The 25,950-nt window shown below is 40.9% G+C and overlaps 1 protein-coding gene across 21 annotated transcripts in view; it reads left to right on the top strand.

Moving 5' to 3' along the window:
* Nucleotides 1-25,950, top strand: part of MAGI1 (membrane associated guanylate kinase, WW and PDZ domain containing 1) — a 686,305-nt gene that overhangs the window by 490,325 nt on the left and 170,030 nt on the right. Inside the window, exon 1 of one of the 21 annotated variants that reach the window (XM_050778535.1) lies at nucleotides 5,148-5,240. The exons of the other annotated variants lie outside the window; for them this stretch is intronic. The gene's annotated coding sequence lies outside the window, so the exon portion shown is untranslated. Of the gene's footprint in view, nucleotides 1-5,147; nucleotides 5,241-25,950 lie in introns of those variants that run through there. 21 annotated transcript variants of the gene reach the window in all.

Raw genomic sequence — 25,950 nt, 5'->3', positions numbered from 1 at the left:
GCCTAGAAGTATCTATTCTGGAGCACTTTGATGTTGTGTTGCTGCTTCTTTGCATGTGTAAATGATGGGTAGTCTTAGCTGACTTGTTAAGAGATGTGATCACCCTTATCCAGCGCCCTAATGCTTGGCGTCTTGTCTTTTCCCCATTGGTAAGAAAATAAGAATGTCTTCTTGGTTCATGCACAACCCCAGCCTCCAACAGACTCTTTGTTGTTGAATTCAGGCTTTGGTTTCCTGGGTGTCAGAGCTGATGTGCCTCTTGTCATCTTTTACCAGACTTTACTCAGACCTTCTCTAGTCTAGGGATATAGAAGCATATTATTTATTTTGGAGATTATTACTGTTATATTTGCTAAGATTCAGCAAGCACTGCATGACTCTATATCACATAGTGTCCAAAGTGACTCTTGACCATGCCTTCTCAAAGGGAAGTGATGTCTCCCCTAAGGGAGGTGAACACTGGTTCTTAGGGGGTGAAACAAAGCTTACCCTTTTTATGTAGAAAGTACAGATGTACCTACAATACCTAAACAGATATACAGTATATCTGTGGTATTACAATATCATTGGAAAGCAGGGGTTGATTAGGAGAAAAAGAAATCTAAAAAAGCTAATTGGTTAGAGCAATAATGAAGAAAAGGGTGAGCAACACTACTGTAGTCCAAATGGTTTGCCTATATTGTCTCATTTAAATTTTACAACATTATCTTGAGGAAAGTATTCTCAGTTTCTTCATTTGTATTTTCTAATGGAGATAATGAGAATTAGTGAAACTGAGAATTAGCTCAAGGTCACAGAGCAAGTGAATATGGATCATGGGGATACCCAATCAGGACAGACAGACTCCAGAGTCCAAGGTCTAAACATAGTTCATTGCTGTCAATTTGTAACCTTACTCACATTAAAAAAACAATTAGTAAGTCCGTGGAAAAAATATATGCATATCCTAAAACCAGGGAAAAACTTTGTGAGGCTTATTCATTCATTTGTGTTAATATGTCGCATTGCACTACTGTTATTAGGGCTGATAATTATAGTGCACTCTATATATACTTGCAACATTGATGTCAGGATTCTGGTCAGGCACAAGTATATCATCACCGTGTCTATTCATTGTTACATCTCCATCATCTAAAACAATGCAGCACATACGAAGTGCTTTAAAAAAATGTGTTGAGTGAATAAAGGAGAAAGGATGTTATATTCAATAAAATTTTTTCAAGACCAAACTGAATTCATGCTGTTTGATGTTAGGGCAATACTGTTTACACTTAAAAAATAAATAAACATGACCAAAATGTAGGACAAGACTCATACCTACCACAGAGAATGTAAGTTCTGGGTGGCCAAGTGAGTTTGATGTAGAAACTGCCTCTAGCTACTTACACTCCAAATATATGACTTAATATTGTTATACCATGCATAGCTGATAGATTAAATCAGACTTAATTTTTCCATCCATCTTCAGGGGCTCAAAAAAAAAAAATCCAACAACTCAGTATTGTTATTTTAAATAGAATGGTATTAATGCAGTTGAGTGAAGTTATAATTAAGGCATCTTTTTTTCTTTTTCATCTGAGTATCAAGAATAGCTATTTATGTTTGAAGTGGGGACTAAACATCCCTTAGATGTATTACCACACTGAACAGATCAGCAAAAACCTCAAGTTGCAGGAGGATGTAATTCCCTCTCCTGGAGAAATGTTACGTTTACCATCTGTGAACAGGAGACATAAGTTAATCAGTATATTACACAAAACCTATGAATTCATCTCATAATTAAACCAAGGCATAACACATGCATCTGGTTGAGGTATGTTGAAGGTTCATATGTCATGTCAAGAGTGGCTATGGAATGAATTAAGTTAGATTTCCTAAACTTCCCTCTATAGGCAGATGCAAATTTCAGTTTTCACAGGCCCTTCCCAAAGTAATTCATAGGATCAAGGCCCCAAGAAAAGCTAGATTTGCTCAAAGGAGACCCATTTTCATCTCTATGAGTGGAGACAGACAAAAGAATGGTGACATCACCACCAAGCCCTCATTTTCTTGTCCCCGATGGCATTTACCCATAGTCTTGAGAGGGCTTCTAAGAGAATCTATCATGAGTGCAAATGAAACCAGGAAGTTGTGTAGCTCAGAATCTGAGAGTAGTTAGGAATTTTGCTGGCTGCTTCAAAGGATAAACCACTCTTTTACCCCTGTATTAAATGCAAGCTTCTTTTGGAAATGGGTTCAAATATCTTTTTTCTCTAAATCATTGTTTGCTTTTAATTCTCATTTTCCCACTCCCCTGAAGCTTATCAGATTTGGCATAATTAGATGTTCATGTTGGGAAATTGGAACGGGCACACACACACACACACACACACACACGCACACACTCCTGAGCTGAGCCCTATTACCTGGACAGGCTGTACTCCAATCCTCTTCATCAGAGAGGGTGGGTGCTTCAGGGCTTCTAATTACAGGCTTTCTGCCTCCTAACACTCAGCCTTCGAGAACCCTCTCAGCAGGAATGCTGTGTACTAGACACTCCATTCCACACAATGAATGACCTAATATAATTATTTGAAATTGAAAATCACTTTCACTCTGACAGGAATATCTCAACGCCTCCCCCACTTTGGAGTTAACAACTTACACATTCCTTTTCTGCCTCTTATCAGCATCGGGCTTATCTAGTCCTCTGATGAGCCCCACATAGGGAAATTGTACCAGCTTTGCTTTGGGGAACCTCTCATGTCAAATTACTCCTCTGTGTCTGCTTTAAAAAAAGAGGAGTAAATGTGATGTTACTCACTCTCTTAGCTAATGCATTTATGCATTTCCACACGTTGGAAGGAAGGTCTGTTTCAGAGGCTTAGTGTGGATTGTATAGTCTTCTGCTTCTGTAAGTCACATGAAAAAATCATTCTAATATTATGTGAAGTGTAACAAATAATTGCTTTTGGCTTTCTTCTTGGGTGTGTTAGTCCATTTTCACACTGCTATAAACTTCCCTGAGACCGGGTAATTTATAAAGGAAAGTGGTTTAATTGACTCACAGTTCCTCATGGCTGGGGAGTCCTCAGGAAACTTAGAATCATGGCAGAAGGGGAAGCAGGCACCTTAACAAGTCAGCAGGAAAGAAAAGCAAGCAAAGGGAGAAGAGCTCCTTACAAAACTGTTAGATCTCCTGAGAACTCACCATCATGAGAACAGCATGGCAGAAACCACCCCCATGATCCAGTTACCTCTCTCCCTCCACACATGGGGGTTACAGGTCCCTCCTGGACACATGGGGATTACAATTCCAGATGAGATTTGGGTGGGGACACAGAGCCAAACCTATCATTGGGGATTCCATTACCATTTTTTTTTTTTAAAGACAGGGTCTGTATTGCCCAGGTTGGAGTGTAGTGGCACAATCACAGCTCAGTGCAGCCTCAGACTCCTAGGCCCGTGCAATCCTCTCACTTCAGCCTCCCAAGTTGCTGGGACTACAGGTGCATGCCAACATGCCCAGCTAGGTTTTTTTTTGTTTGTTTTTGTTTTTTGTAGACACGGGGTCTCCCTCTGTTGTCAAAGCTGGTCACGGCCGGGCGCGGTGGCTCACGCCTGTAATCCCAACACTTTGGGAGGCCGAGGCGGGCGGATCACAAGGTCAGGAGATCGAGACCACGGTGAAACCCCGTCTCTACTAAAAATACAAAAAATTAGCCAGACACAGTAGTGGGCGCCCGTAGTCCCAGCTACTCGGGCGGCTGAGGCAGGAGAATGGCGTGAACCCGGGAGGCGAAGCTTGCAGTGAGCCGAGATCGCGCCACTGCACTCCAGCCTGGGGGACACAGCGAGACTCCGTCTCAAAAAAAAAAAAAAAAAAAAAAAAAAAAAGCTGGTCACAAACTTGGGGGCTCAAGTGATCCTCCTGTCTTGGCCTCCCAGATTGCTGGGATTGTAAGCATCAGCTATGGTGCTTAGCTTTGGGAATTCCATTTCTTCTTGCCATTCCAGGTAGTGATGTGAGCATGCTGGGGGCCAATCCCAATTTAGCCAAATTGATTATTTCCCATCACTATTGCTGTGGTCCACCTGAAACTAAAACTAAAATTGTATATGAATAAAAGGAAGAGCTGCCCAGAGGTGACAGGTTCAAACAGGGCTCTCTGGGATTTTCTTCTTGGCCTAAGGAGTCCAATTTCTTTCAAGTTTTATTCTTGCCAATGAAGAGGTGAGATATCATCCAGAACTCAAAAGGGTGTGATGCCCTCTTGGCCTTAGAAGTTTACTAAAAGCAGTAGCATGGAGAGACCAAGATCCAGGACTTTGAACTTGGACTGACCTGGGGCATTGCTCCAGCATTTCTTAGCTGAGTGACCTTTGGCAATTACTTAACCTCTCCAAGCTTTGTCTTTCTGATCTTTAATAAAAAGACAAATACTTAACGCCCTCCTGGGGTTTCTTGAGGGTGAGATGCGTCAGATTTGAGGCTGGAGAGTAGGGTCAGGATAGAAACGTAAGGGCCCTTGAATGCAGAGCTAATGTGGGTAGCTTTTCTTCTATGGAATGGGGCCAGCAGAGGTTTCCACTGAGAATAGGGAAGATGTGATCCTGTCTGTATTAACCGAAGTGCCAGGTGGTGGACCCAGGATACACAGGCTTTTAAAATGTTCTGTACCAGAAGAGAATTTTTTGGCTCATAGTTATCACTTAATAAAATGGCAGATGCTATTTAATAATAATCATAAGTAAAATAGTGATGATGATGATAATGAAAGGTTCGGCTTTCTTCCTGCCATATTTCGAAGTCAACCCCACACTCCAGTGTTTGATCGGCTCCTCCATATTCATTTTAAGGTGGTAGCAGTTCTTGGTGGGCCCCTCTTACCCTGGCTACCCAGGGCCAGAACCATGTGACTCCCTTCCCCTAGTGGGTGCCCTGAAAGCCGTGTTTGTCCGCCACCCCCACCCCTGTCCAAGGCCCTGTGGATGGGGGCGGGCAGGCAGTCGCGCACTCCTGGGGGGTGTGTAGGGGGGTACCAGCCGCAGCCCAGAGTGTGAATAGCGCGCATTGACGCTGCTGCCGCCCGAGCGGGCTGGGGACACCCTGGCCGAGCCTCCAGCCTGCGAGCCCCATAAAAGGAGCAGCTGCCGCCGGGCCGCTCAGACGCGCGGGGATGAGGCGGGCGGCCACTGAGCGCGCGCCTGGGCTCCGGCAGTGACCGAGGCGGACCTCGGGGCCGCTGCGGGGCCCTCAGGTAACGGTTTTGTCCTTGGGTTTGGAAGTGACAGCAGGAAGAGGGGAAGTGAGGGGGTTAGGAAGGGAGGAAGGAGGCTGGGCGGGAATGAGGAAGAGGGAAGACGGAAAAAGGGAGGAAAGGGAAGGAAGGAGAAGGCGAGGAAGTGGCGGCGCCGGGGAGCTGCTGGAACGCGCTGCACTTGCCGCCCGCCCGGGCGTTCAAGTTCCCCCCTCCCGCCTTCCCGGGCTGGCGGTCGCGTCCCTCCCGCGCCCGGCGCTCGCAGCTCGGAGGCTCCAGCCAGCCATATTTCTTGGGCGAGCATCTCTGGCCGCGCCGCGGAGCGCAGGGCCCGCGCGGGGACTGCCTTGGCTGCGGCGCCAGGGCAGGTGCAAGCAGACGCGGGCGGCCCATCAGCTGCAGGCTCGCTCCACCTGGGGCGGGAGTCCCTTGGAGTACAGTTTACTTTGGCTCCAATGGGTTGAGAGCCAGGTTCCCTTCCCCCTTGCTGCCTCCCGTTCCCGCCGTACCCGCTTCCCTGAACTGCTGCCACTTAATGAACTGTTGGCTCACCCCCACCCTTCCAGTAGCCTGCATTTTGAGCTTAAGAGTGTTGTTTGCAGCCGGGCGTGGTGGCTCACACCTGTAATCTCAGTACTTTGGGAGACCGAGTTGGGCGGATCACTTGAGGTCAGGAGTTCGAGACCAGCCTGCCCAACATGGTGAAACCCCGTCTCTACGCAAAATACAAAAATTAGCCGGGCGTGGTGGCGCATGCTTGTTGTCCCAGCTACTAGGGAGGCTGAGGCAGGAGAGAATAGCTTGAACCTGGGAGGCAGAGGTTGCAGTGAGCCGAGATCGTGCCAGTGCACTCCAGCCTGGGCGAGAGGAAGAGACTCCATCTCAAAAAAAAAAAAAAAAAAAAAAAAAAAAGAGTGTTGTTTGCATAAAGCTGGGCTCAGCTGGAGAAAATGGAGATGAATTGAAATGGGAAGCCCTTTTATGCAGAGCCTTATTGTAGAGCCGCTTTTCTCCACTGGCCCTGAGCCTCTCGTGGTCCCCAGTGCAGGGAGAGGGGATAGTAGGGTGCCCAGGCCTTCTTGCGAGCTGTGTACCAGCTGCCCCTTCTCTCATTGGAATGCTTCATCTGTGGGCAGAAGGCTCCTCTGAGGTGGTGAGAGCCTCATTTCACCTGGGATGCCCCCAATACCCCATGGCTCCAGTTTCCATGGCTTCCTGCTCACTCACAGGAAATGTAACTTCTGGCAGTCAGGCCTATCTGCCATGGGCAGAGCTTCTTCCTCCAGAGCAAAGTGTATTCACATCAGGCTGAATGGGTTCCAGTCTGCAGGACTGGTTATTGCTCCATGGCTGCAGGAGGTTATTGGAGACCTTTGCTTGAGGAGCTCTAGGATGGTAGTTTTGGAGTTCCTCAATTACTTCATTTGTTCCTTATTTGAACATTGTTCTTAATTTTTCTTCATTGTTCTAAGCTCCTAATGAAGGTTCATAGTTGGCCTTTTTTCTCAACATGTGGTATGTTTGAACTCCAGGCTCTGCCCTGAGTCTGGAATAGAACATACCTGATTGTAATTCTGTTATGGAGTGAATATGGGCAGATAACCATAGTTGCAAGCTATATGGAGTATCTAAACATAGGCCAGACACTGTTATTCCTCTTCAATACACTCAGACACCAAGAATATCATTCCCACTAAACAGATAAACAGAAGTGGGATTTGTCCAGTGCACACAGCTACCATGTGACTGTGCTCGGATTTGAATCTAGGCCGTAGCCCTCCAGAGTTCCTACTTTTAACCCTGCCTCTTTGCAGAAAGTGGGCAGTACAGCTTCTCCATGGTTTCATTCTGGGGTACCTCGAGGTGACCAAAAAGAATACCCAGCTGTGGAGTAGATAGATGTGGGTTGAATCATGGATCCCACATTTACAAAAAGCATCAGTTAATCTATATAAATCCTACATGATGTTTTATACTGTGGTAATAGATATAAAATGCCATCTCATAATTATAAGCAGGCATTATCAGATGTATTTAGAAGTTACAGTAGTGTCATACCCTTTATAGAGATTTTAAAGCAGAGGCTGTCTATGCTGACGTTCAACTCTGTCGCTTAGAGGTTGAATAAATGTGGCAAAGTATCTAAGCCGCTCTAAGAGTCAGCTTTCCTATCCTTCATTGAGTTATTTTGCGTAAGAGGTGCACTTAAAACAGCACGGAACCTGGCACACATTTTAGGTGCTCAAGAAATGTTGGGGTTATTGTTTTATAAGTCAGCATGGACTCTTGTATCGGGTATGTATTTATTATGTAAGATGGATTGATGTAACAGTGGTTCAGCATTACTCCTTCAGCTGCAGTGCATCATAGACCTTCTATGAACGTTAGCTTACATACATGTACATGCACCCTCACATGTATGCATACACACATATATACACATACATAGTGTCCAGAAGGTCTACATTTGAAATTATAAGAACTTAGTGAATTCTGACTTGTTCAGTAAGGGCCCTGTTTTTCTTGGCAAAGCAATCATTGACCTTTTTTTTTAAGGGTTAGAGAAACTTCAAAGTTAATTTTAAAGCTGTCTGAAAACCAGCTGGGAGAATTAACACCACACCTAACAGTTGCAAGGAAAAAAAAAATGGATTGACTACGACATTTACTTTCTTCATAGGCTGTTAAAAACTGTAATGTAATTTGCTAAACTGTTACAAATAATCAACCGGAAACTTAACTTAGTTAAACAGTTCTAGAATGAATATCTTCCCTGATGTGATTGTATAGATGTTGATAAGTGAAAAATAAGTCATTGAATGAGGCATTTTCAAAATACAACCTTGACGTAGATGAACATGTTTTAAACAGCTCTTCAGGGTTTGGCCAAAATATTTGCTTATAAAAGAAGAGGATGCTGCAAGCCCAGTGTTCATAAAAAAGAATGTGCAAAGTGGAAAGCAAACTGAATGTTGATCCATAAAGGACTGTAAATTGTAGCATATACTTACAACAGCGTGAATATGCAGTTATTGAAATAATGAGGTATTGTTTATATGCTGTATGGAATGGCCCATTGAGATACCACCTCCATGGGGGCAAGAGTTTTGTCTGTTTTGACTGCTTTTTTAGTGGTTCCTAGAATAATTGTTAAATAACAAGTAAATGAACGTGTGAATATTGTTCAACGAGACAAAGCAAAGTATTTAACAGGGTTCATAGTTAGTGGCCGTTTATGATTTTAAATGTATGTATATATGCAAGTGTGCGTGTGCATAGAAAACATTAGTTGTTTCTGGGGAGGGACTGGAAGGCTATAGTTGAGAGGGAGGGAGATTTGCTTTTATAGTTTGAGAGAGTGTGTGTGTGTGTGTGTGTGTGTGTGTGTGTGTGTGTGTGTTTTTAAATCATACCCCATTATGCCCATGTACTAATTAAAAATAAAAGTTCAGAGGACCTGGTTCCCCTGAGTTTGGTGTTATTTTTTATTCTGCATAACATAACCTTTCTGTGATCCCTTTACTACATACAGGCTGTTTAATTTTCTCACCTCGGTTAAGTGCCTGCAAGCTTTTGGTGGGATAATCACATTTTTTTGAGGGGATGGGTGTCTACTAGATGGAATTCCTATATAACAAATGGTGCATCATCCTGTCTGTGGAGATTGCTCATGAGGGAGTCCTTTGGAGAAGTCTTCATGGACCTCTGACACCTTAGACCAAGCTAGGTCCTTCTTAGGAACCCTGTAGATACTTAAGAATGAATAGATGGCTAAAATATGAGTCACCTAAGAATTTATAATTTCATCACAATAAAGGCCTGTCTGAAAGTAAGCAAGTTTTGCTTCACTGTGGGTACTTCCTGGCCTTTGACACACATCTTATGTACAATTCCACTATTCTGACCTCTTGTCATTAGGTCTTTTAAGGAAGTAGTCTCCAAAGTGCGAGATGACCCATGAGAATACAGGAAGAAACCCTCAGGAGTTCCAGGTATATACATTTTTTAAATGTTACCTTTTTAATATCACATATACACCACATGTTACTGGTTTGCCATATTTTCCTCTCTCTCTCTCTCTCTCTCTGTCTTTCTCTGTCTCTCTCTTACTCTCTCTTTATTTGACTGAACCATTGAAAGTAAGTTGCTGACATTATGCCACTTTGCCTTTGGCCACATTTTCCATTTCTTAAATTTCTTTTAAATTACTATGTTTTGGGATAGGTGTTAAATTTTTTTCTTACGGATTTGTCAGAAGTGACACATTATGAGGGGATGCCTATTGTAAGAGTTGTGTCTGAAGTTTTCACATGTGTCCATTTCTAAGATTTAGGTCTTAATTTCTGTCATCTCTGACCATTTTGGTCAACTGAAACTAATGTACAAGTTTCTGTTGCAGCCCGCCCCTTTCCAAAGATACAGATCCTCCTGCACTAGATGGTATTGATATAAATGACAGTGATGGTGAAGATATTAGCAACATGGTAACATGCATGTGGCTGTTTATATTTATAAATCACACTCACATGTATTACATAATCTACAAAATAACCCCATCAGGTTTGCATTATGTTTGTTTTCATAAATAACCCTAATCATATTTCTTGCTTCTGAATATTTCTGACAGCTTATATATTCTTTGATATTTGGGAACTGGCCTGGTACTATCAGGCATTGGGGTTGCTCGTGGCTTGGTGATGGATCAAAACAAAAACGAGACCCCTTGTAATCACGCCTTAACACAGACAAAACATGAAAAGTGTCCAAACCACAAAAATGACCACACATCCTCCCATTCTGGCTAATATGAGTGACGGCTGCTTCTTTAAATATTATAGTTGTAGCATAGCTTCCTTCTTTCTGCATGCTGGGTAAGATTTATTAGGAAACACAATCATAGAATTACCTCCATGTCTTAACAGCATCTAGTCCAGAACAAAGCCCTACTTCCTTGAACCCTCCCCCAAATCACGTAAAGTTACCCAACACATGTGCAACTCCTATAAAAGTTCTTTGCAATCTCCTCTTTCTGAGATCCCACAGTTCCTCACAGTGTGCATTATCCCTGCTGCATTGAGTGATAAATTGACTAGTACGACTACAGGTATGTTCCTAATGGTCTCGGAAGCATTTGCTATTTAGTTGTTTACAAACAGAAGAACTTTCCAGAAGTCATTGGGTAATATTTTATGGTAAAATACAGCATTTTAAAATAAAGTAGTCATTATTTATTATAATTTGTAAAATATAAAAATATAAAAGGCACCAAGAATGAAAGAAAAATGTACATTAATTTCATAATCCAGGAATAATCTTGTTGAATATCTGGATATATCTTCTTTATATATCAGCTTCTATGTCTACTATACCTCTCTGTCTCCCCATATATACCCACACACATACACACACTCATACACATGAGACATAGATAATTGGTATCATCCTGTGTATGTGGTTTTTTATCCTGCTTTTTTCATTTAACATGATTATCATGACTATTTCTTATACAATCTGATTTTCCTCCAAACATATTTTTAATCATTAGTATCTTGTCATATGAGAACAGAAAGGTGTTCATTCGTTTTTCTGTCTAAAATGATTGGGTTTTCCTTTTTAAATAGCTGTGATAAACATCTTCATGTTTTTTATTATTATTATACTTGTAAGTTCTGGGATACATGTACAGAATGTGCAGATTTCTTACATAGGTATACACGTGCTGTGGTGGTTTGCTGCACCCATCAACCCGTCATCTACATTAGGTATTTCTCCTAATGCTGTCCGTCTTGTAGCCCCCCAACCCCAACAGACCCCACAGTGTGTGATGTTCCCCTCCCTGTGCCCACGTGTTCTCATTGTTCAACTCCCACTTATGAGTGAGAACATGTGGTGTTTGGTTTTCTGTTCCTGTGTTAGTTTGCTGAGAATGATGGTTTCCAGTTTCATCCATGTCCCTGCAAAGGACATGAACTCATCCTTTTTTTATGGCTGCATTGTATTCCATGGTATATACGTGCCACATTTTCTTTATCCAGTCTATCACTGATGGGCATTTGGGTTGGTTACAAGTCTTTGCTATTGTGAATAGTGCTGCAGTAAAAATATGTGAGCTTGTATCTTTGTAGTAGAATGATTTATAATCCTTTGGGTATAGACCCAGTAATGAGATTGCTGGGTCAAATGGTATTTCTGGTTCTAGATCCTTGAGGAATTGCCACACTGTCTTCCACAATGGTTGAACTAATTTACACTCTCACCAATAGTGTAAAAGTGTTCCTATTTCTCTACATCCTCTCCAGCATCTGCTGTTTCCTGACTTTTTAATGATAGCCATTCTAACTGATGTGAGATGGTATCTCATTGTGGTTGTGATTTGCATTTCTCTAATGACCAGTGATGATGAGCTTTTTTTCATGTTTGTTGGCCACATAAATGTCTTATTTTGAGAAGTGTGTGTTCATATCCTTTGCCCACTTTTTGATGGGGTTGTTTGGGTTTTTTTCTTGAAAATTTGTTTAAGTTCCATATAGATTCTAGGTATTAGCCCTTTGTCAGATGGATAGATTGCAAACAAGTTCTCCCATTCTGTAGGTTGCCTGTTCACTCTGATGATAGTTTCTTTTGCTGTGCAGAAGCTCTTTAGTTTAATTAGATCCCATTTGTCAATTTTGGCTTTTGTTGCCATTGCTTTTGGTGTTTTAGTCATGAAGTCTTTGCCCAAGCTTATATCCTGAATAGTATTGCCTAGGTTTTCTTCTAGGGTTTTATGGTTTTAGGTGTTATGTTTAAGTCTTTCATCCATCTCCAGTTAATTTTTTTATAAGGTGTGAGAAAGGGGTCCAGTTTCAGTTTCTGCATATGGCTAGCCAGTTTTCCCAACACCATTTATTAAATAGGGAGTACTTTCCCCATTGCTTGTTTTTGTCAGGTTTGTCAAGTCATATGGTTGTAGATGTGTGGTGTTATTTCTGAGGCCTCTGTTCTGCTCCATTTGTTTATGTAACTGTTTTGGTACCAGTACCATGCTGTTTTGGTTACTGTAGCCTTGTAGTATAGTTTGAAGTCAGGTAGTGTGATGCCTCTAGCTTTGTTCTTTTTGCTTAGGATTGCTCTTTTTTGGTTCCATATGAAATTTAAAGTAGTTTTTTCTAATTCTGTGAAGAAAGTCAATGGTAGCTTGATGGGGCTAGCATTGAATTAAAACTTACTTTGGACAGTATGGCCATTTTCATAATGTTGACTCTTCCTGTCCATGAGCATGGAATGTTTTTCTGTTTGTTTGTGTCCTGTCTTATTTCCTTGAGCAGTGGTTTCTAGTTCTCCTTGAAGAGTTCCTTCACATCCCTTGTAAGTTGTATTACTAGATATTTAATTTTCTTTGAAGCAATTGTGAATGGGAGTTCACTCATTATTTGGCTCTCTGTTTGTCTATTATTGATGTATAGGAATGCTGGTGATTTTTGCACATTGATTTGGTGTCCTGAGACTTTACTAATGTTGCTTATCAGCTTAAGGAGATTTGGGGTTGAGACGATGGGGTTTTCTAAATATACAATCATGTCATTTGCAAACAGGGACAATTTGACTTCCTCTTTTCCTAATTGAATACCCTTTATTTCCTTCTCTTGCCTGATTGCCCTGGCCAGAACTTCCAACACTATGTTGAATAGGAGTGGTGAGAGAGGGCATCCCTGTCTTGTGCCCATTTTCAAAGGGAATGCTTCCAGTTTTTGCCCATTCAACATGATATTTGCTGTGGGTTTGTCATAAATAGCTCTTATTATTTTGATATGTTCCATCAGTACCTAGTTTATTGAAAGTTTTTAGTATGAAGCGGTGTGGAATTTTATCAAAGGCCTTTTCTGCATATATTGAGATAATCACGGGATTTTTGTCATTGGTTCTGTTTATGTAATAGATTACGTTTATTGATTTGCGTTATGTTGAACCAGACTTGCATCCCAGGGATGAAGCTGACTTGATCGTGGTGGATAAGCTTTTTGATGTGCTGCTGGATTCAGTTTGCCAGTATTTTATTGAGGATTTTGTATCAATGTTCATCAGGGATGTTGGCCTGAAATTTTCTTTTTTTGTTGTGTCTCTGCCAGGTTTTGGTATCAGGATGATGCTGGCCTCATAAAGTGAGTTAGGGAGGAGTCCCTCTTTTTCTGTTGTTTGGAATAGTTTCAGAAGGAATGGTACCAGCTCCTCTTTGTACCTCTGGTAGAATTCGACTGTGACTCTCTCTGGTCCTGGGCTTTTTTTGGTTAGTAGGTTATTAATTATTGCCTCAATTTCAGAACTTGTTATTGGTCTATTCAGGGATTCGACTTCTTCCTGGTTTAGTCTTGGGAGGGTGTTTGTTTCCAGGAATTTGTCCATTTCTTCTAGATTTTCTAGTTTATTTGCATAGAGGTGTTTATAGTATTCTCTGATGGTAGTTTATATTTCTGTGCGATCAGTGTTTTAATATATGTTCAGATTTCAGTTTTTTCTTTAGGATAGTTGTCCCTTGGAAAGAATTTATCTTTTCAAACTTTTTTATGTGTTGCCTGATTATTTTTAAAACGTTGTTTTTGATACATACACCATCCAGATTTAGTAACAGTTGGGCCCTGGGGCTTGCTGCAACACAGGGAGCCCTGAATCCCTTTCTCAGCCTCACTGCTCTTCCCAGCACATCTGCTTCCTTCCTCTGTCACAGCAGACTGGTTGTTACATTTTAGCAACATGGCTGCATTTGCAGTCTCCACGTGGAAGAAGGGAGAGGGGCACCTACCAGTGAAGGAAGAATGATTGTGCATTGAGGATGCAATCCAGTGTGTATGAACTAAAACCTCTTTAAGGGCAGACTCTGATGAATCATTACCTCTTTCTCAGCACCTGGCAAGCAGCTTTGTGAAATGCTCTGTCCAATAGATATTTTTTTGAATAAATAGATAATAAATCCATTTTAGATGTAAAGCAACCTGCAGTATCAAAAATCCTTTTAATAAAACACAACCCCCTCTCAAAACAAATGTAAAAATTGATAGCCCCCTATATTTTTAAAATGTATATTCATTCTACCATCTTGCAGGTATTTATTGAGGGTGTCTGTTTGCCAGGCACTTTTTTAGGCACTGGGAATGTAGTAATGAGTTCAACCAAGCTTACATTATGGAGCATGAATATAGAAGAAACACCCAAAATAAATATAAAATGCCAGGAAGTTATATATGCTGTTATGTAAAATAACGAAGAAGGGTGAGGGGGGTAGAAAATAAAAGGGGTTTGATGTAATTTTAGATAGAGTAATCCAGGAAGACATGTATAAAGTAAGAAGTCTCTCTCCTATTGGTTGTGATTACTGATCTCAAATATTCCTTTTAGCTTAGAAGTTACTGAGTATAACATATAGCATAAGTTGTTATAGCATAAGTGGCTATTGTATGTGGTTTATGACTTTCCCTTTGAGCCCATCTTGGTGTTAAGCACTTCCCATATGTTGTTTAATATTCCCGTTGATCTTACGAGAAAGCTCTTAAAAGCTTTTCTGTGGAAGGGAGTGTAGGGGAAGTGAGAGAGGTTACCTTACTTGCCTGAGTTCAGGTAGTAAGTGGCAGAGCTGATCCCGAAATCCAAACTTTGTTTAAAACCCCTGGAAACCTATCGTTAGCAAGGACTGAGAAGCCTAGGGTTAGTCCTCTCCCAGGTTCCTGAGGCTAAGATGGGAAACGCACTTGTGGTCAAAACTACTGTGGTGAAAGGTTAATTAGAAAGCATTGGTATGTAAACTGTATTTATATAGACGACAGACTGCTTTTGTTTCCAGAAAGTGGGTACAGGCACCGGCCTCTCTTCATATGCTAAATAGTTGCCACAGTCTGCTAGAGTGCCCAGGAAGCCAGCTCCCTTTGTGTCTAGGAATAGTGTGGAAAGCCTGGCCAGGCTTTTGATCCAAATATATTTCCTTGCACCCTCCTCATTGAGCACTTCTGCTTTGGCCATGATCACAAATGAGGATACAGGTTAAAAGGACACAGGCATCTTTTTTGTTTGTTCTTGGTCCCAGAGAACACAGTATCCATTTCAGATGGTTGCTTGGCAATCTTGTGCAGAAGAGGTTTTCTCTTTGACAGTGGTTGGTATGTGTTTCTAGTTGACAGTAGTTGGTTTGTGTCTGTTTGATGGTAGTTGGTGTGTGTTTGTTTGATAGTAGTTGGTACGTGTTTCTGGTTGACAGTAGCTGGTATGTGTTTCTGTTTGATGGTAGTTGGTATTTGTTTCTGTTTCACAGTAGTTGGTGTGTATGTCTGTTTGTTGGTAGTTGTTACATGTTTCTGGTTGACAGTAGTTGGTATATGTTTTCAGTTGCTGGTAGTTGGTACATGTGCCTGTTTGACGGTAGTTGGTATATATGTGTCTATTTGATGGTAGTTGGTGTGTGTGACTGCTTGATGGTAGCTAGTATGTGTTTCTGTTTGATGGTAGTTGGTACGTTTGTCTTATTTAATAGGAGAAAAATATTGAGGATCGAACAGAGAAACGAGTGCTCTGGGTCTGACTGCTGCCCTTCCTGTCCGTCTGGCATGGATATTAATGTTGCTCTGAGGGTTAGATGAGACCACGGCATCTAGCGGACCTTCCTGATTGAAGAGAATCACATTGAGGCTATAATTAATTTTTCAGCTCAATTACAGGCTTCTTTTGATAGCCTTAATGTTGTATTTGCCAGATTTCTAAGAGCTTTGGTAACATTGCAGTTCAATGCCAGCCTAACTTGGTATAAATTTAACTACAGGGAATTGATTTCTGGATAGTTACTTCTTTTAGAAAATGCTTAACACACGAGAAAAAGTGTTTTTGGATGAGAGAGAAGGAGGTAGATAGAGATCAGTGTTTTTTATCACCACGTGAAAGGATGATGTGTATCTTTTAATCTGGCCAGAGAATATCCCCTGAGTCCATGCCACTTAAAGCATTATTCTTAGCTGTGGTATTTTGTTGTTTCTATTGAGAATTTAGAAGTCTTGAAGCCATTGGTTTTCTGGTTCCCAATAATGCTATCTTCTGGTTTTATCCTATACTCCAACGTGTAGGTTAGTGGAAAACGCAGAGGGTGTTGTAAACATAACTATTTACATTTATTTATGTATTTATTTTTTATTGAGATGGAGCTTTGCTCTTGTTGCCCAGGCTGGAGTGCAGTGGTGTGATCTTAGCTCACTGCAACCTCCGCTTCGTGGGTTCAAGCGATTCTCCTGCCTCAGCCTCCGAAGTAGCTGAGATTAAAGGCAGCCACCACCACACCCACTGTTTTTAATTTTTTTATTTTTATTTTTTATTTTTTAGTAGAGACGAAGTTTCACCATGTTGGCCATGCTGGTCTTGAACTCCTATCCTCAGGTGATCTAACCATCTTGGCCTCCCAAAGAGCTGAGATTACAGGTGTGAGCCACCGCATTCGATACGTTTAAAAGATAATTCTCTTCATAATCTGTCTTTTTAAATGTGTGATTTTCAGGGTGTTGGGGAACAGCATGAGATCCTAATTTGACTATTAAATAACGACTGTTTCCTTTGCATTTACTTAAAAAGTCTAGTGATTTTTTTCAGTGGAAGGTGAAAAGTTGGGAGGTCATTTCGAATCCAGGAATGATTTCCTGGTATCGTTTTCATTACAAGCTATGCCCAAGTTCTGAAGACTCTTAATCAGAGTTCATCCTTCTTCTCTGCCCTGCACAACCATAACATTCCCGCACTGCTTTTCTTTCCTCCTTCTCACTTATTGAACATTAAACTATGAGGAGATAAAGGTGAATAAGTTACAGTTTGGGGAGAAACACATGAATAAATAACAGTGAACCAATGTGGTAAATGCCACAAGATGCCATAAATTATGGGGAAAATGCAAAAGGGAACACAGAGAAAGGAGTGAAAGGGACCATGGAGAAGGGAGTACTTGTTCCTGCTTATGAATATATAGCTTTCAGAGAAAAATGGGCTTTGTAATATCAATAGGAGTTTCCTGGGCAGAGAAAGCAGGAAAGATCTCAAAGGGACAGGTAATAGCTTGAGCAAAGTCATGTTGGCATAAATGTGTTTGATCTATTCATGGACAGTGTGTAGTGGAGTGCATTTAGAACTTAAATTCACAGAATGGATGAGGGGTGATGGCAGAGGAGCTTAGACTACATAGGTCGGGATATATTGTAAAGGACTTGAGTTTTATAAGCCTGTGGAATCCCCCGTAACACTTCTGTTTCACTTAAAATTCATTCCATTGTCATAGCCTGAAGAATTCAGACTCAAACAGAAAAGAGAATTTATGTGCTTACCTAATGAAAAAGTCCAAAGATAAACTACCTACAGGCATGGCTGGCTTTGGGTACCCAAAACATGTTAGCAATCTGCCCTTGTATCTCTCTTCTGCCCACTGCTGTATTGGTGCCATTCTCAGTCTTATCTCTGGTGGGAAGCAAATTGTTCCTAGCAGTGTTAGAGTCCCATCCTTGAAGCTTAGCATCCTTCATGAAAAATGAATTTTTCTCCTTTTTCTCAATGGTTATAACCCGTGTCCCAAGATTGAATCCAGTTAGATTAGCCAGGGTCATATGGCCATCCCTGAACACTTTGACTAGAGAATGGATTATGCTGATTAGCTTGGTCAGGGTCATATGCACCTCAGGAGCTGGGAGCTGGTGGGCAGAAAATGGGTAATAGTGACTAGATAGACTGAAACAGTGCATTTCCAATCTAAATCCCACCCTACCCTATTGGCTCCTTTGAAAAGGTCCTGGAATCCTTTTTTTATTCCTTTTGCCTTTATAACTGTTGCAAGGAAGCCAGCCAGAAGGCTCATTATCATTTTTGTACAAATGCCCAGGAAGGGTAACTCTAGCAGTATTTCAGGGAGACAAATATGTATGTATCCAGGTCACTTTTTATTTTCATTCGTATTATCCCATACAGGTTTCCTGAGACCTTCCGATATGGGAAATTCTAGAAGCTAGGAATCTATAGTATGCTAGGAGCTATTATACAAAGATGAATCTAGGCTTCACAGAACTTGTAGCTTAGTAGGGGTGATAAGATTAGAACAACAACAAAAATATACAGTGAAACATCAGTATATATGTATATAACAGACACAAAATCAACAGTGTGTACCTTTATAATCAACATATAAATGTAAATAACACAGTCCACGCCAGCTACCTTTGCACATGGTGTATGAAGGTCCCGAAGTGAACACGAGTTTAGGCTTAGGCTTGAGTTGGATGTTTCCATTTGTTTTCAGGTCCCACGTGCCCCTCATGGGGTGAGCACCTCACCAAGTGGGTGTGATTGTAGTATCTTACTATGTATTTTTAAAAATCCAACATGGTCCTTAAAGTTAAGCGGCTTCCTTAGCTGCTGTTTAACCAAAGAAGCTTTAAGCTGTCAAGAAAAAATATTGAAGTGTCATAATTAAGATAGAGGTTACCTAACTGATCTCTATTTTAAGAAATACTAATTTTCATTTTGCCAAATAAAACCTTACCTTTTTTCCTTTGAATCATCCCCTTGTAGTTACATGCATAAAATAGCTTTCAGTTGAATGAGTGATGGTATTTGAATGCCATTGATAGTTTCATTCCATTAGAAGAGAAAGAAACAGAACATTTGGATTGCTTTTCAGATTTGAAAGAGTCCGGTGTTCATTGTTTTCCTGGTGTGAAGCATGCCTGAATCCTTACAGAAATTCACTGAGTCCTTGTTCCCTGTTCTTTTTCTTGAACACAAACTTTACTTATAGAAAATGGGTAGGGTTGAATCTATACAGCTTCCTTCTTCCTATTCCTGTTGCTATCTCTGGCTTATTGACTGGAATCAGCAGCTTATTTTAGAGCTGCAAGAGACAAGGCATCTCATTTAGTTCACCTGCCTTCTTTTGGAGACAAGGCGAGTGAGGCTGTTAAGCTTCTTCAAAGTTAACAATAGTCTTCTCTTGAAGCACATCTTCCCTTTGAAGAGCTATTCATGCACCAGGCTTTTAGGAAAAAGGAAAATTGTTTTAATGAGCTGGTATTAGAACTCTCCACTATCATCAGACTTCCTTTTCCTCTTTCATATCTTTTTCAAATTCATGGTAAGGATTGTCAGTAAAGTCCCTTGGGGAACAAGAACACCACCACCAAGAAGGAGCTGACCTGGGCTGACTTCTTCTACCAGCCGTGTTGGATTCTGCCAGAGTTATTTTTGTCCTTGGCAGTCTTCTTCCTTCCTAATTGCTGGGCCATATGGTGCCTTGTCCCCCACATGGAGAGTTGGCACTTCCCCTCCATTCAATCTCTATCATTTCTGTTGCACAAATTACCTGCCATGGTGATGGGGTTGAACAACCTCACCCCCTAGAGGCTCTGCAGCATCCATGCCTTAGAAATCAGAGCTGAAACCTCCTACTGATGCCCTGGATTGGTGACCAGGAATGAATAAACTGAACAAGAAATAGTGAAATGGGATTGAGTTTGGAAGCAGCCAGACCTGGGTTCAAATCTTTCTGCTCTCTTGCCATCATCGTCAGTGATCTTACTGACATCACAGTCAATGTGAATTGAGTGCTTACTGTATGTGTATGCCAGGCACTGTGGTCTCATTTCCTGATCTCATTTGTTTGTCACGTTAGCTCTTAGGGAATAGTTATTAGTGACATGGAATAGTTATTAAGACACTTGCCCAAGTCACATGACTTGGGCTAGTTTCAGACGCTGATCTCTCTCTTTCCAAATCCCACACTCTTTTTTTTCTTTTTTAGAGACAGGATCTCACTCTCTCACCGAGGCTGGAGTGCAGCAGTACATTCACAGCTCACTGCAGCCTTGAACTCCTAGGCTCAGGTAATCCTCCACCTCAGCCTCCTGAGTATCTGGGACTACAGGTGCGCACCACTACGCCTGGCTAATTTTCATTTATTTATTTATTTTTGTAGAGATGAGATCCTGCCATCTTGCCCAGGCTGGTCTCAAATTCCTGGACTCAAACGATCCTCCCACCTTGGCCTCCTAAAGTGCTGGGATTGTAGGCATGAGCCCTGCACCTTGCTCCAAATACCACACTCTTAACCAATGATGACTTCTAACTCTGAAATATTATCCGAAATGGATATTAAATTGTGCCTTTAAACTGTATTCCATGCCATTAACATAATTTGGAAATAGGACTGCCAGTGATCATGCTTTAGAAAAACACACACACAAACATACAACAAACATTTATTCTCTCACCAGGTTTCTAAGTATCGGGAATCCAGGAGCAGCGTAGCTGGGTAGTTCTGACTTAGGTAGTTCTGGGTAGTTCTCTCTCTCAGAAGCTTGCAATCAAACTGTCAAGCTTCAGTCATCTCCAGCCTTGAGTATGGCCAGAGAATCCACTTCTAAGCTAGTCTTTGTGCTTTTTGTAAAACATTCTGAGTCTAGAATTTACATAAGCCATATAAGCGCTCATGAATGATCTTATCTAGTAGTAGAGAATTTTGGATTGGATGGACGTAATATGTGGGATGATTTCATGAGACTTTGAAGGTTGAATTTTTAAAGCCGCCACCAAGAAATGGCCTTAACCACATGGATTCAAATGCTCAGAGAATGTTTTGATAGAGGAGATCTTTTAGAAGCTGCCGCATTGGGGGAATATTTGGTCTTGTTAAAAGAAATGTGTGTATAGCTTTCTATATAGTTTTGGTAGAATCCTACATGTCACTTTCCTCAGAGGGTAGTGAAAGTCTTTGAATTCTAGAAAGTGATTTTGGGGTGATCATGGTACAATGACAGAATTTTTCAATAATTACATATTTAATGACATTTTGAAACTGTATTTTGGAAGTTCTCTGTATTTTGTGATAGTCACAACACTAAAGTAATGATTGCAGTGTGTTTAAAAATGAATCTAAAAATGACAATTATGGGTACAGTCTGAGTTTCTTCCTAAGTAAACACAACACAAAAGTTACTGTCAACTTGTCTTTTCCTTCAGTGTTTGATTCTGTGATGAGAAGAGCAGACTGCAGTGTTACCATGAAGCCCCTGGGGTCAGTGACCACACCTTCTTTTGTCTTTATTTCTCCAGTGTCTACCACAGTGTCTCCATCCAATAAGTGCTTCATAAATGTTGGACTGAGCTAAATCTACTAATTTGAGATGATAAGGAAAACCATCCAGTATTTGGAGGAAACACAGAACCAGGTCATTCACACCTACCATAAGGAAGCCAGTCAAAAAATAGGGATTGCCTTCTTTTTGCAATACCGGAGCTGTTTTAAGTGTGTGGGGCTACAGAAGATGTCCCCCAAAAGTTTATCTTTAGGTAGGAGACAGACGTTTACAAAGTAGATAAAGAATTCCTGTGCTATCACATGCTGCAAACAAGAAAGCATAGAGTCACATGATGTAGACCAGGAGAGAGGGCAGGGTCCTGCTAAACCAGTGACACCCCTAATGTTGTACCATTTGAGGGGAGGCTTGATCAGTGAGAAGGAGGCAGCCACACATGGATCCATGGGGAAAATTGCTCTGCAAGGAACGGGGGAATGATCATAAATTAAAGCAGCTTACACGATGGGAGTGCATTGTCTGTTTCTTCTTCTCAGAGGTAAGTAACCTAGAGCTGATGATGCAACTTGATGATCACCTGGACCCAGACTCCTTCTGTATGTTTGCCTTTCCCTCCACAGATTTTTGGCTCCTTCTGTCTTGTTAATTGCATTTTTCCAAACACATGCTCCAAGCTTGGGCTGCTGTTTTTGCACTGCAGCCAGTCTGACCCAGAAAGAGCAAAAGAGAGATGTGCCTTCTCTATTTAAGGTCTCTTCCCGAAAGTTACACATACTTCTGCTTAGATCCCATTGGTAGAATGTCATTGTTTGGCTATGTCTAGCTGCAAAGTAGGCTACATATGTAGTCTCTATTCCAGGGCACCATGTGGCCCTGACAAACTGAGTGTTTGAAAGCATGGGAGAATGAACATTTGAGATTAAGTCACAGTCCATGCCACAAACAGCAAGTGCAAAAGCTTTGGCATGCTCAAAGCCATTGTGTCTTAGTGAAGAGAACAGAGGCAGATGAGGTCAGAAAAGAAAGCAGGAGTGAGATCATATAGAATTTTTTAGCCCATTATTAAGAGTTTTTCAAAGAATTGCTCCCAATAGGAAACGATTGGAACATTGAATAGAAACCATTGGAGTAAAAGATAAGATGATTTGTTTTAGAATTTAGAAAGTTTTCTCTAACTATTATGGAAAATGAATCCTAGGAGGAGAAGGTTGGGAACAGAGATATGATAGGAACATGTACGGATTTATAGGAATTGATGATGGTGGTGGGGTTATACTAGAGTTGTTGGCAGCTGAGAGGATGAGAAGTGGTCAGGTTTAGAATACATGTTGGATGTAAGTGTAGGGCTAAGGGAAAATAATAATAATGATGGCTAATTCTTTATTGAAAATCTGCAACGAGAAGTGAACCATTGAAAGAGTGAAGCAACTCACTCTTTTAATCTGTATAATAACTGTGTGCTATAGATTCTATGTATTCTCATTTTATGGATAGGGAAACTGAAATTTAGAAAAGTCAAGGAACTGGCCTGAGGTCACTTAGCTGGAAACTGGAAGAGCCATGACTCAAACCCAGCAGTCTGGCCCCAAGGCATGTATGTTCTTAATGCTGCTGTATTGCACTTGAGGGTGATGCCCAAGTGCTTCATCTGAGCAGTTGGTTGGACAGTGGTTCATTTACAAAGATGGATAGGGAAATTGGAACTGGAGAGCAAACCTATAGTAGTTCAGTTTGAGAATGTTAATCTTATTATTAGAAATAAGTATTATAACTATAATAATTGTGTTACAAATATTATTATAAATAAATATTGTAACTTTAAATTTTGAAATAGTTTGACTCATAAAGTTGCAAGCATAGTAGAGTTCCTGTGCACCCTTCACCTGAGTTCCCCTGATGATAATGTATTAGGCATGCATTGTATTAATTCTAAGCTGTCTCTTAACAGGTCTAGGTGGAAATTTCATGTAGGCAGTTGGATGATCCGCAAGTCTGTTGCTCAGATGGCAACCTTAGCTATAAATTTGAGATATAATTTGAGATCCATTAGTGTATTGATATAAAGCCATGGATCTGGATTGGAACATTTGGGGTTGTTTTTTTTCAGATTTTTTTTGTGTCCTGAGAGAATTTAATGTAAGAAAAGAGATTTTGCTTATGCTAGGAACCTACTTAATTAATGATAAGCAGTACCATTAATCTGTGGGCCGAGCACTTTGTTAAGCATTACACGTGACTTATGTCATTTAATTCTCATAGCAACCTGAAAGCATGGGGATTATTGTCCTTATTTTTCAGAGAAGCAAAGAGAAATTTTTGAGAACTACAAATAATATATACACACACACACACACACACACAGACACACATCATACACATACCACACACACATACGTGTGTGTCTTGCTCTGTTGCCCAGGCTGGAGTAGTGTGCAATCTTGGCTCACTGCAACCTCTGCCTCCTGGGCTCAAGCGATCCTCCCACCTCAGTCTCTCCAGTAGCAGCTGGAACTACAGGCACACACCACCACACCCAGCTAATTTTGGTATTTTTTGTAGAGACAGGGTCTCACTACATTGCCTAGGCTGGTCTAGAACTCCTGGGCTCAAGCAGTACACCTACCTCAGCCTCTCCAAACCTGTATTTTTAGCCACTGTGCTATATGGTTCTGGAGGAGTTTGTGATGGAGAAAAGGAGCGAAAGACTCACCTAATTCAATGACGTGGATGAATTAGCACTCATCTAATTCAGTGACATGGATGACATTAATGACAGGTATCCAGAAAGTGACATTCAAAGGAGCACTCTGAACACTAGGGATCACCTTCTCTATGTTAACCTTGGATATGATTATGGAGTTGATCTTGCTACAGGTGCGTGCTCTATTTGTGCTATATGCAAGGTATTGCTTCATTCGTTCATTCATTTGTTCATTTTTTTTCCAACAAATACCTACTGATCCCCTAGCTAGGCACTCTCACAAATATATGGGTGATGTGTGAACAGGTGGAATATGGAGAGGACTTCAAGTCATTTAAGACATTCCAAATGTGAAGATGGAAGAGGGTCAAGATCAGCTAATGATAGAGAAAGAGACGGAAAGGCCTTAACCAAGCAAGTACAGCAAAGGCTTACTACTGCAGAAACGAGCTAGTGTGTGTATATTATATTTATGTATATATGTATATAGATTATATGTGTATATATTATATGTGTATATACATTTTTATGTGTGTTATATCTGTATCCATATATTATCTATGTGTGTGTATACATATGTAAAATCTATTTCACTCCTAGGTATATACTCAAAAGAATTGAAAAAGATTTTTAAATAATAACTCATACATAATGTTCATAGCAGCACATAATTCACAGTAGCCAAAAGCTGGAAACGACTTAAATGTTCATCAACTGATGAATAGATAAACAAAATGTGGCATATCCATGTGAGAGCATACCACTGCTCAGCCATGAAAAGGAATTAAGTACTGATACATGCCACATTACATGCCTTGAAAACATTTCACTACAGGAAATATTACACTACAGGAAGACAGACACAAATGGGTACATATTGTATCATTCCATTTTTATGAGAATAAGCAAATTCATAGTAGTTGCCAGGAACTTGGGGGAGAGGAGAACAGGGAATTAATGCTTAATGGGTATGGCATTTCTGTTTGAGTTGATGAAATGTTCCAGAACTAGATAGTGATGATGGTTGGACAACATTATGAATGTACTGTCACTGAATTGTACAATTTAAAATTGCTCAAATGATGACTTTTATGCTAAGTGTATTTTGCCAAAATGTGAAAAGTATCTACTCAAAACCTCTTTCTTTTAACCTGGGAGCACAAAGTCCAAGACTTTTTTTTTATTTTAAAAAAAGAATATTTACCAGTTAGGCATTACTTAATGGCAGTATTTTGTTTTTGTTTTTTGTTGGTTGGTTGGTTTGTTTTGAAACAGAGGCTCCATCTGTTGCCCAGGCTGGAGTGCAGTGGTGCTGTCTCAGCTCACTATAACCTCTGCTTTCAGGGTTCAAGTGATCCTCTCACCTCAGCTTCTTAGTAGCCGAGACTAGAGATGTGTGCCATGATGCTTGGCTAATTTTTAATTTTTTTGTAGAGACAAGGTCTCACTCTGTTGTCCAGGCTGGTCTCAAACTCCTGGGCTCAAGTGGTCCTCCTGCCTTTGCCTCCCAAAGTGCTAGGATTACAGGTGTGAGTTGCCACGCCTGACTCCATAGTATTTTGAATGATAAAATAATGTTTTGGTACAGGGGCCAATTTTTACCTTGAGAAAAGGGGAAATATTGGGAGTTGACATTTGCTGAGCATTTGTTCTCTGCTACATATCATGCAAAGCACTTAACTCTTACAGATTACCAAATTGAAATGATCACAATAACCACAAAGGGTAGGTGATATTTTCTTCACATTACAGATTCAGAAATTGAGATGCAGATGGTTCAGTGACCTGCCTTGTGTCTTACCAAAGAGAGGTACAGTCTCTGGAGTGCCAAGCTCATAGGATTTTCCACTCCAAGGGGACAGACACTACATGTCCTTATATATCCATGGTGACTTTAGGCCCTAGTCCCTATCCTGCCATGGCGTATCTATTGAAT

This window comes from Macaca thibetana, chromosome 2 (genome assembly GCF_024542745.1).
Source record: "Macaca thibetana thibetana isolate TM-01 chromosome 2, ASM2454274v1, whole genome shotgun sequence".
Taxonomy (NCBI): domain Eukaryota; kingdom Metazoa; phylum Chordata; class Mammalia; order Primates; family Cercopithecidae; genus Macaca; species Macaca thibetana.
The sequence above is the reverse complement of the archived record's forward strand: the minus strand, read 5'-3'. Positions and strand labels throughout refer to the sequence as shown.